Source organism: Arvicola amphibius, chromosome 7 (assembly GCF_903992535.2).
Source record: "Arvicola amphibius chromosome 7, mArvAmp1.2, whole genome shotgun sequence".
NCBI lineage: Eukaryota > Metazoa > Chordata > Mammalia > Rodentia > Cricetidae > Arvicola > Arvicola amphibius.
Window position 1 is genome coordinate 135,229,280 of NC_052053.1, and position 12,667 is coordinate 135,241,946.

Genomic DNA, 12,667 nt, shown 5'->3' on the forward strand with positions numbered 1-12,667 from the left:
ACAGCATACATGGCAGCTGGAGAACCCAGCTCCAAAGGCTTCAAATCACAGAGGTAACCCACATTCTGCTGGCTTCTGTGCTTGTCGAGAGCATCTCGCTAAGCACAGGGTCTTTTAGTCCGCTCACCAACAGGACTGGAAGTTTCTCCCAACTAGTTTGTGAATGCCCGGTTTGAACGAGAACAGCCTTGTGCCCTTCTGCCCTAAGCACAGTCTCTCTCTCTCTCTCTCTCTCTCTCTCTCTCTCTCTCTCTCTCTCTCTCTCTCTCTCTCTCTCTCACACACACACACACACACACAACGGAAACATTTATAAATCTCTAGCACCTTACTTGCTAAGCCCCTGGTCTCTTCCCAGACATGGTGGGGGGAGGCAGACAAAGGGGGAAGGTACTTTTTAGGTTGATTCAGATTTAATTTCCCACATGCAGTGTTAGCAGAATCAAGGAGTGAACGGCCACTGAGATACAGCAAAGGGCCTGGTGGGAACAATTTCCTTGCACCTTATGAAAAGCGAAATAGCCGACTCATTGATTCCTCTGATTACCTTTGTGAATACAAGCAATTCATAGGTTACTCTGCCCTCTGGTTTCTCCCTGGCTAAAAGCTCATACTCCCCATGGTGCTTATGAAAAATGTTTGCTAGGTCAACATAACATCTTAAATGGTGGCTCATGGATTTAAAAAAAATCAGTCAGCATTTTGTTCACGTGTGTCTTAATAGATCCCATTTCCAAAATTAAATTTTTGATTGACTTCTACTGTTTTTCTTTAACTACTAACATTGAAAACATATGTAAAATGTAGTCACAGTTTGAGGTCCCTTGAAGAAAAGGCCCTCCAGGCTGAAAAGAAGTCTTTTCTTTGAACTGGAGTCACACTTGCGTGAGTAACAGAAGCACCATCGGGCCTTCTCCTCCACGGCCAGTGCTACGCTGTCTGGACGGGCTACAATAAAAGCGGACCCCGTTCTGCGGCTAATGTGTGAGGTTTATCACACTCCCTGTGTTGTTGAATCAAGAGAAGCTAGGTTTCTTCAATGGTCAAGGGCGTGCCCCCGAAAATGTTAAGGCCAAGCAAGATAATTTTCTACAGTTGCTAGCTCATGCATCCTCTCAGAAACCAGTCTTTGAGACAAAGCAGTCAGCTGCACTGGTGTCGAATGGGAGCTCTCTTGAGGTGCCCTGCCTTGAGGCCCTTTTTCGGCAGACTTGGTCCTATTCCCTGGCCTCTTCTTCTTTAGAGTGTCTCCCAAATGATGCACTCAAACACAAGTTTTTTCTGGCTACATTTTCTCTAGAAACTGATCAAAACCATCCCTAATATTTTAAACTATAGCATGCCCAATCTTCATCTTAGATCTCAGCCTTACCCCTTCATTTCCCCCGAAGTTGAAGATGCCCTACTTCTATAAATTTTGTATTTATATCAAAGAATTGCTAGTCTGTGCTTCTATTTTGTCTCTCTCTGCCTTGTCCTTTGCAGAGTTGCCCTTCCCTCAGTTTACCATGAAGTCCAGGCTCAATGATAGGCCAGCATTGGGACAGGCTGTTTTCTCAGTCTGTCCACACTGAAATTACATGGTGTTTGTCTGGGACCGGATCCTCGAGGATGCACCACACGCTTGGGCATCAAGGAACCGTTTCTAGTTCCTGGAAGCCCTTCTGTGTTTGTAAACCTGCCTTTTCAGTCCGGTCCTTGTGCACACGTTTACTGATTTCACTCAGGGTTTGCCAAGACCCGTGCAGCTTGGTTCCCGTGGATGGGGTAGTGAGAAAATGAAAATGGACAGACACACGGACACATTTGTGAAGCTGGGATTAATTGGGATTCTTCGGCCACTACCACCATAATGGGGAAGCTCAGCAGGCACAGCAGAGGGGAGAGGTTAGGTGGTCTTGAAAGGAGGACTCTCTGAGTGAGCATTCTCAGGCTGTGAGCATCTGAGGGAAGAAGGGAAGGAGCTGTCTTTGCTACTGCACACACTGGACAGCCATCCAGAAATACTCATCCTGGACCACTGAGAGGCATTTTCTGGCCTCTTTTCAGTCTGACCGATACTAGTACTGGCTTTGCCTATTGTCCCATGGGTCTGAGGCCGTCAGGGTGCTGTGCCCATGGGCAAAATCCACATCCACTCTGGACTTCACTTACTTGGGGCTTCCACCTCCACTCCCTACAAGGGTTGATAATGGCTCCCAACTCTCAACCCAAGCAAAGCCTGCACACTTTGACATCACAGCCATCTACAGAACTCGTCCTCTGGGAATCTCGCTTCTCTTTATTCACTGAATATTAACTAAGGTGGTTGACAGTGGGAGCTTTGCCCCCATAAGGCACTATGCACCTAGATCGTGCTGACTCTGTCCAATAATTCAGATGAGATGTCTGCAAACGTATCAACCACCACTTCCTCTAACCATCAGCGACATTTTCCATCTTCCCAACATATTGATGGGAAATATCGCGAACAGAATCCTTGCTAATGTTTTATTATACATGCACTTTTGTCATGGAGGAGATAATTAAATTAAAAACTAATCACGTGGCCACAATATAGCACTGAGGTCTTGTTAGGGCTCCTACTGCTGTGATGGATCACCCCGACAAAGTGTCACTTGCGCAGGGAAGGGTTTATTTGGCTTATGCTTCCACACCACTGTACAGGAACTCGAACAGGGAAAGAACCTGGAGGCAGGAGCTGATGCAGAGGACATAGAGGAGAGCTGCTTACTGGCTTGCTCTGTATGGTTTGCTAAACGAAACCTGCTTTAGTACAGAACCCGGAACCACCAGCCCAAGAGTGGCAGCACCCACAGTGGGCTGAGCCCTCCCCCACAGATCACTAATTAAGAAAATGGCCTACAGCCCAATCTTACAGCAACATTTTCTTAATTGAGGCTCCTTCCACTCTGATGACTCTAGTTTGTGTCAAGCTGACATAGAACCAGACAGCACAGGGCCATTGCGGAATACCCTGCTTAAAGCCATACTGGGCTATATATGGAATTCTTTCTCAAAAATCCAAGGTCTGAGAATGTACCTCAGCATTAGTGCACTTAGCTGCCCTGCACAAAGCTCTGGGCTTGCTCACCAGCACTGAAGAACAGCAACAACAAATTCCTCATGCTCTAAGTCTTCTGTGCTGTAAGTCGCCCCAAATCACATGAGCACGCCTGCGCTTACCTGGCTTCTCAAGTCTGAGGCTGTCCCGTGATCTTGAAGTTACTTAAGGCCATGATGTAATCAGGTGCACTGGACTGAGGTCCAGATAACACACTTTCCTTATCTTGCAGATAGTTGAACTCAAGGATGTGGTAGGTCAGAGAAGAGCAGAGGGAAGGCGGACTGGGCTACCAGCCATTCAACCTGGGTATTTCTTGCATTTGCTCAACTGTGTTCACATCCACAGCCAGTGAACCCCATCCGCAGTGCTTGCCCTCTTGAGAGGTTTTCATCAAGCTAAGGGCACACTGCAGGTAAGTCAAGAATATACCACTCCTCTCCGATGGAAAGCAGTGCCTATCCCAGGTGAGACTGTTGAAGAGAGAAATTCAAAAAGCTAAATGTAAAATAAACACAGAGATGATCCAAAGCAATTCCTCACAAATTAATTTGCTACGTGATGGGTATGGGAAAGTCACATACAGATTCACGGAGTTTGCTTCGGAATATCTGCATCCCTGCCATGGCCTTCGCTCTCTGTTTAAACTGGCAATAAGACAGTTTCATATCCTGGCTTTTCAGTAACAGAAGCCAACTATTTTGTATTACTCTGTCTTAGTGGGCAAAAGTCAGGGATACATTAGCTCTTGATTATAATATATACAAATCCCACTCTCTTCAGTAGGGATAGTGTTGCTTTGTGGATTAGTTTACAAATTGTGTATCCTTTTGGTTGTCCCAATAACGAGGGAGCTGTACTGATGATATCCAATGAAAGTGGGGACTCTAGACAAGCTGACAATAGAAAATGCTAGGGAATCATCCTTCTGTACACTGTGAAAATGTGTTGATATCACTGTTAATAAAAGGCTGATTGGCTGATAGCTAGGCAGGATTGTCAGGTCAGAGAGAATGCTGGGAAGAAGGACAGAGTCTCAGGAGTCAGGAGCAGATGCCGAGGGAAGCAAGATGAACGTGCTGTGTTGAAAGAACGTACTGCCACATGGCAGAGGGTAAATAAGAAATACGTTAATTCAAAACAGAGGAGTTAGCTAGTAACACACCTGAGCTATCGGCCGAACATTTGGGAGTGGCTGCCAGGACACAGAGAAACTCCACCTACACAAAGATGCATCCCACGTTCCTCAGAAGGTTCAAATATTGATTCACTTCCATTAATAAGCAAAAATACTATATATTATTGCAACTGTCTCTAAACACTCAGATATGGATCTATTGTTCTTTGATTTATAGACAGTGCACATCAGCACACTTCTTTGAAAACTCAGAGACTTCAGCGGGAACAGGAGCACTCAGTATCTTAACAGCTATCAGGTGGAGATGGTACAGCCTAGCTGAGGCTCCCAAGGGGGTGTCTGCCTCATCAGGGCACCCGGGGTCTCTGACTCCTGTCCTTGGCGTTGGTGTTCAGAATGGAGAGCTTCCGTGCTGGAGGTGCAAGGCCTTTTTATGCTGGTCTTAATTCCACAGCTCATCGTGCATTCGATCTGACAGTCTGGAAGCTGCCAGAGATTTTACTCTCAGACTCACAAACCTTTCAGGATAATGACTTTGCATCATAGTTTGTAACTTGCAATTAAACTGTCATTTCTTTTTATACTAATTCTTAGCAGAGTAAGTGGACCACGGAGATCAAATTTCCCATCAGAAGGGTAATTACAATAGCCAGGGTTATACATTCATTTTAGAGTTTTATTTTAAAATAAAAAAATTCATCTGAATATGTAGGTATGTTTTCCATAACACCTAGCTATGACATACACTTTAAATACTTTGTGTGTGTGTGTGTGTGTGTGTGTGTGTCTGTCTGTCTGTCTGTATGGTGTTTGCATGCTCCAGGGCACATGTGAAGGTCAAAGAACAGCATTCAGGAATCAATTCTCTCCTTCCACCATGTGTGTTCAAGGGAAGGAACTTGGGTAGTCAGCTTGGCAGCAAACTCCATATATGCGGAGCCATCCTGCAAGATACACCATACTTATAAAACTCAAAATAGAATCTATAGATGGTCCTGAGACATTTTCCACTTCAATAAACCTATGTAAAAGACCATAGTTGGATATTCCTTAGCAACGGTCACTTCAGAAGGCACCGTGGTCTGTCCAGGGGTCCTCAGCCACCTTTGTCCCCCTGCAAGGCCACAGTGCTTCTGTGGCCCTCATGTCGCCAACGTCCTGGCGTGGAATTGAAAGCGGACCATCCCGTTTGTCTCAGCCTTTTCAGACAATGGGGTCCTCAGTGCTCAGCTCTGTGAGCAAGGGTTTCACTGCCTAAGTCATCCCTCAGTGATGCTTAAAGGAAACCCTCAAGCAGCAGGGGCCTTCTTCCGGATCAGCGCCCCAGGGGTGTGGCTGGAGGTTCATTTGACCAAGGCCTCCAGCTGGAAAGCAGAGCACACCCAACGCTTTAAATGTCACCATACACTCCTATTGCACACCCAACGCTTTAAATGTCACCATACACTCCTATTGCACACCCAGAGCTTTCAGTGTCACCATACACTCCTATTGCACACCCAACGCTTTCAAATGTCACCATACACTCCTATTGCTAAGTGTTCTAGTCTCTCGCCACTGGTTAAAATTGCTGGAAGTACACACAGAATAGCTGAATCCCTAACATTATCCTTCAAGCTCAGGGACCCCTTCCCTTGCCTCTTCCCCCTAACCCCAGGCATGGCCAACAAGCTCATCACAAATATCAAATCCCACAGGTTACAGGCCTTGTGCACGAAGAGGGTCCCCTGTGGCATGTGAAGAGGGGTTTGAAGTAACTTGCATGTTTGTGCTTCTTAAAGGAAGTGCAATTCCCAATTTTGTCAAGCTCTCCAATCACAAGGGCAAAGATGAAAACGGGCAGATGGGTCACACCACGGGCAAAGTCCTGAAACTGCAAATGAGGTTTGTCTATTCATGGATACCCCAGAAGAATCTCAGTACTGTCTACAGGGAGGAAACCATCTGAAAATAGAATACAAATTCACACAAGCAATAGGAAACAGCAGTGGGGGGTACCAAGCCCTTCTTTGTATCTTTGAGACAGTAAATTGGCCAGGCAGGCCTTAAGCTTGCCACCCTTCTCTCCAGTTTCTCGTAAATCTTTTGTAATAATTAGTCTTGTAGGACACAGGGGAAGGGGGCGGAGAACTGGGCCACAGGGTGAACATCAGTGTAAAGTCCATGATGTGTTGACTTGGTTTACAGTCTTCAAGAGAGACAGGAGTGGTTCTGATGCTCAGGCACAAGGGTGACTGGCAGGAACCGCAAAGCCAATGACAGGTCTACAGAACAGCACATACCAGCAGCAGCCCCAACTGCACTTTCTGTAAAACTGTCCAAGTATGTCTCTATCTGCAGGTCTAGAATCGCGGCACATTAGCATCGGGCACATTGAAGTATTCAAATAGTAGGTGAATGTTGAGAATTTGTTGAAAACTTGATATTATCATAACTGATTTAACTTTGAAGGAGAACTAAGTCAGATATGGTACATACCAGTAATCCCAGTTCTCAGGAGGCTGAGAGTGAGTTTAAGGACGGCTTGGGAAACACAGTGAGATGTGAGATAGTGTCCCCACAATGCATCCCTCTGGAGCTCTGCTCTGGGATCCCCACACATTGCTCATATCAGCCTGCCATTCCCCAAGAGTTCAAAGGTCAGGAAGAGACTAGCACTTTCTGGAGCCCCTCAGTCAGCAAGGCCCTGTGTCCAGAGACCTACCAGTCATTACCAGGATCTCTGGCCTCATTCACCCAGCTGACAAAAGTCCCATGGTGCTGTGTATCTGTACCAGTGTGCCTGTACCAGTGTGCCTGGAATGCAGCCAAGGTGCCTGCTGTTTCAACAGGGTCATCATTTCAGCATCATCTGTCAGGGCATCTGGACCAATCCCAACACGTCCTCTGTGATGCACCAAAACTTTCTGCGCTCTGACCATCAATCAGGCCATTTCCACATCCTCAGACCACTCAATAAGATGGTGAGCCAGGGTGATTTATTTTAGAATGCTGGCTCCACACCCAGTTCAAGAACATAGGTCCCATGTTAAGGCCCCTTCTGGCTACCTCTCTGTGTAAACAAAGCCTTGGAACATCACAAACACTGGTCAGAACCCTGGCTTTGGAGCTGACAACTGCTTTAGAGCATTGGCTTCGTCATCAGCACGGTGTGGCCATCAATAAATACAGGCAAATCAGTCATTAAACTATCACGTTATCTATATTACTGTATTATTTTTTATTTTAATAGTCTTACTGTGATTTAGCTACATATGCTACACTTCAAGAATACAGATCAGGGCTTGCAGAATGGTACAGAGGGTCTTGCATGCTGGCCTGACAACCTGAACTCAATTACCAAGTCCCACATGTGGGCAGGGGAGAACCAACTCCTGTGAGCTGGCCTCTGACCTTCAAATGTGCACTTTGACATATATACATACAGTCTACTCCACTGCTCGATTTCACGCCCCTCACATACCTCTCTCTCCCTACTCTCTCACATACAGTGAATAAAATGAGTAAAAATTCAGTTTAACAGCAAATTTATAGAATTACACAACTCTCACCATTACCTAATTTTAGACTATTTTCCTCACTCCAAAAAGGAACTTCATATCCATTAAAAGTTACAGCCTGTTCCTTTTCTTGCCCAGACCCTGGACAAAACAACCCACCTTTCAGCTCTGTGGGGCTCCTTCTCTAGAGCTCACTGGAACAGAACCATGCCTTAGGTGGTTTGGAGGCTGCTTTCTCTCTCTTAGAGTGTTCTCACGATTGACTCATGTCGAGACTATCACAGTACTCCACTTCGACAGAGCTGGATAGCCCTGCATCATGTGAACATACCCAGTCCTCTGCTGATGTCTGTGCTGTTTCCATCTTGATGTTCTTATTACAAACACGGTGCTGGGGAAAAGATTTGATCACGAGGTTTTATGTGGAAGCAATTTTCATTTATCATGAGTACCAACTTAGGGATAGAATTGTTAGCTCTTAAGATAATCCCCATAAAACATTTTGAAGAAACGGGCAAAGGGTTTTCCAGAGCAGCATTTCATAAGCCCATCGGCAGCCTCCCTCTCTCTCTCTCACTCTCTCTCTCTCTCTCTCTCTCTCTCTCTCTCTCTCTCTCTCTCTCTCTCTCTCTCTCTCTCTCTCTCTCTCTCTCTCTCTCTCCTTTCTTGCTAGTGTTTCTTACTGAAGACATACTGCTGAATATGGAGCAGTTTGGGTATTGGCTTTGTTTGTGGTCTCCCGTACTGTGGAGCATCCCCTCATGCATCCTGATGATTTCCATGTCCTCTCTTCTCCCTGCTCCACCTTGAGGGACATCAGTCTATATTCCTTGCCCATAGTTGCACTGGGCAGTTTGCCTTTTTCACCACTGAGCTGCAGTTCTTCATGATTCTGGACACAAGTTTCTTAATATACACAGGAGCTGCAAATACAGCCTCCCTGTGGGCTAGTGGTTCTCAACCTGTGGGTCATGGCCACTTGGGTAAACTCTATCTCCAAGAATATTTACAATTCATAACAGTAGCGAGAGTACAGTTATGAAGTAACAGTGACGTAATTGTATGATGGGGGGTCACCACAACATGAAGAACTGTGTTAAAAGGTCACGGTGTTAGGTGATGTGGGATTCCCCTCTGTATGCTGTGATTACCATTGATTAATAAAGAACTGCTTTGAGCCTATAGCAGAGCAGGGAAGAACAAAGCTAGGCAGGGAAAACTAAACAATGCTGGGAGAAGGAATGCAGAGTTTAGGAGCCGCCACTGAAGACAGATATCAAACTTTGCTGTTAGGCCACAACCTCATGGTGATGCACATATTAGTGGAGATGGGTTAAATAAGATGTAAGAGCTAGCAAATAAGAAGCTAGAGCTAATGGGCCAAGCAGTGATTTAGATAATATAGTTTCTGTGTGGTTATTTCAGGAGTCTGGGCAGCTGGGAAACGAACAAGCAGCCTCCTACAACAGGTAGGAAGGTAGAGATCACTGCTGGGGGCTGCCCTTTTTCTTTAATCATGTTCTTTGAGCCACACCAATTTCATTCTCATGAAGTCCAGTTTACTTTTTTCCCCCTTAGTTTCTTGTGCTTTTAGGGCCATATCTCAGAAAATATTGTTTAGTCAGGTAAAGAGAGGCCCCGTGTACTGCAGGTCTGGTGACGAGCGATGGGATGAGTGTGCATAAAATCTGACCATGTAAATGTCAGCAGAAAGCAAGCAAGCATAGCAATGACACAGTCATTCGGGAATTCCTCCAGCTCTGCCTTCCACCTTCATCTGGGTGGCCTGGGTTCCATGCCACTGTGCTCTGCCAGCTTTTCCCTTGGTTGAACAGACCGTGTCTTTGATTTCATACTATTCTTAACTTGCTGTCTCTGGACACCACTGGATCTTTAGTGAAAGCAGTGGACCCATCTCTTTGCTTACACTGGTTCTGGACTGTCCAGAAGAGGGCAACAGTCAGCCAGCAGAGACGCCCCTGGAGATGTGAGCCCAGGCCAGGCAGAGCCCAGCATTCTCTGGGAACGCACTCCCCTGTGGATGCTAAGTGTTAAAAGCCACAGGGTTTTCAGAGAATGTAAGACGCTTTCTCAACATTCCAGCCTAGGAATTGACAATTGACAAGGGGCTTTAATCAATCACAATGCATGTCACTTTCTCCCTCACCACCAGCTTCTGTTCTGTAGCACAACAGGAAGTCTCAAACCTTCAAACTCTCCCTTTTCTGTGGGATCTTGAAGCAGCCTTACAATACTAACATGATTGTGTCAGGAAACAGTCACAGGATTAGAAATGCAGCTCCCTGACCTCCACAGAATCAGGATGAGAAGCACAACAAGCGAGCACTCTGCGGAAGGCAGCTAGGAGGGGATTGCAGCTCAGCACAATCACCAGTGCAAACTCTGAAAGCTTGCAGCCCGTGTCTCCTCCGGACTGGCTGACAGTGTTATAGAAAACCCATGGTTTACTTTTCAAAGACCCTGAATCTGGCCAATTTCCCTAAGATTTCATACTTAAAATCAGAGTCATCCACTGGACCGTGGGCAATGCTTCCTTAAAATGCTGCCAACTAATCACAGTGCAACCTCCAAGCAACTTTATTAAGATGCAGCTCCAGAACCTGGCCTTGCACTGAATGTTCACTGAAAAGGAAAAAGCTATAAGGGTATGGCTTCACCATTGGGACTCACATTGCCCAGTGTAACACCACACACGTACTCACATGCATACACGCATGTGCACACATGGCACACATGCACACACAGCACACACACATGGACACACACAGAGCACACACACATATATATATATATATACACACACACACACACACACACACAAAGCAAAAAATACTTTAACTTCTCTCAGGGTAGGTGGTGCCTCAACAATATAAAGGCAGACTGTTGCATGGCTTTGTCTTGTAAACAAATTTTGTTCAGTTCAGATAAGACACCAAGATAAGAGCAAAGAGATTACTGCATTGAAACCAACCAAAATGAGTTGAACTTCCAGTGATGTGGGCAACTGCAGGGCAGTTACACCAAGCAAGGGCAGTCTCCTCAAGGCCATCGTTAGGTCCTTAAGTATTTGCAGAGAGCGGCAGGGAATGCACACTGCCTCTTGAGCAGTGTTAGGTCCAACCTTTGTCCCCTTGCAGCCTATGGCATCTGAAAATGATCATATTATGCTTGGAGAAAGAGCTCCATAACAAGGCAGAAGTTTAAGAAATCAGCAAAACTTTTATTGTTAGAACATAGCCATGACTCTGACATTTCCATTATATTTATCCTGGGTGAGATGTTATTCTGAGTCCTTTATCTATATGTCAACATGCTGGAAAATCACAAGACTATCATGTTGACGTTATGAAGGTCAAATCCTTTGCATGGATACAAGGCTGTGAACTGATGCCCCCCAAATTAAAAGCCACATCTGTAATACTCTGCAAGGCAAACTGGCTGATAAGAGGACCTCAGGGATTGTCAAAACACCTACTATTACATAGGTCAAAGTCAAACGATCTTGGGCTGGGTCTCAGCTCCTGTCCTAGCCATTCATAGCCCACTTCTGTGTTCTAACTTGCACTTCTTTGGTGGCTAAGGAATGCTGACCATTGCTTTCACATTTATAGTTTGCTTAAATAGAAGACACAGATTTTACTCATACTTTAGAAACCCTACTCTGAGGATTTGTCAAAAGAAAAAAAAAAAGCACACACACGTCCATTGACCTGTACATGAGTACTTATTCTGACACCACCTGGTGCACTGTACTTTAATCCAATCCTGATGCTAACATGAAAGCTAGTTTCCTACTCCACAGGTTTAAAACATGACCCAAACAAGATTCATCTTTATGTCTGATGCCAGCTTTACTGAGCAGTAAACAGGGCACCTGAACTTTGAACCTTGTGGATCAACCGGCTATATATCCCACAACCTTCTCAGGGGCACTGAAAGTTCAATAGAGGGAATCCAGAATTCAGGAAAAGACTATGGCTCTGGCTGTAGCATTACTATAATGGAAACACCGGGGGCCAATCAAAGAGAGGTGGTCTCGGAGGTGCTGCAACACAGAGTTCTACGGGACCATCTGTGGAATTGGGCCTTATTTCCCTTGTTAAAAGAAATGCCACAGAGCCCAAACAGAATTACATGTGCTAAGACATTCCGCCACCAAACTGAAACTTAAGTTGTTTGTTCTGCGAGTTGACCTGCATAGAGATGAGGAAGTGACAGCTAAATCAAATGAAGTCAACCAGAGTTTGCTGATATCTTTTTTTTTTTTTTTTTTTTGAGACAGGGTTTCTCTGCAGCTTTTTTAGAGCCTGTCCTGGAACTAGCTCTTGTAGACCAGGCTGGCCTCGAACTCACAGAGATCCGCCTGCCTCTGCCTCCCGAGTGCTGGGATTAAAGGCGTGCACCACCGCCGCCTGGCTGCTGATATCTTAAAATGGCCAGTGCACTACTGATGAGAGATGTCCTTCTGTATGTGTTGCTTTTATTGGTTAATGAATAGAGCTGCTTTGGCCTATAGCATGGCAGAATATAGCCAGGCTGGAAGGAAGAGAGAGAGAGAGAGAGAGAGAGAGAGAGAGGGAGGAGTCAAAAGAACAGCCTGTAGCTGCTGAAGGACACTAGCCGCCAGCCAGAACCTTACCGGTAGGCCACAACCACAGATTAATAGAAATGAGTTAATTTAAGATGTAAGAGTTAGCTAGAAATATGCATAAGCTATTGGCTAAACAGTGCTGTAATTAATATAGTTTTTGTGTGATTATCTGGATCAGGACGGCTGGGAAGAAAGGAACAGCCTCTGCCTACACGCTACTTCTTGTTTAATCCCCTCTACTTTTCTGTCTATAAGACTTCCCTGTTCTCTGTAGTTCACTGAATCTCCTTTTGATTTTGCAGACAGGATGCTGCCTGACTGGTTCACTTGTCATTTTTGAAAGCCAGTTCAAT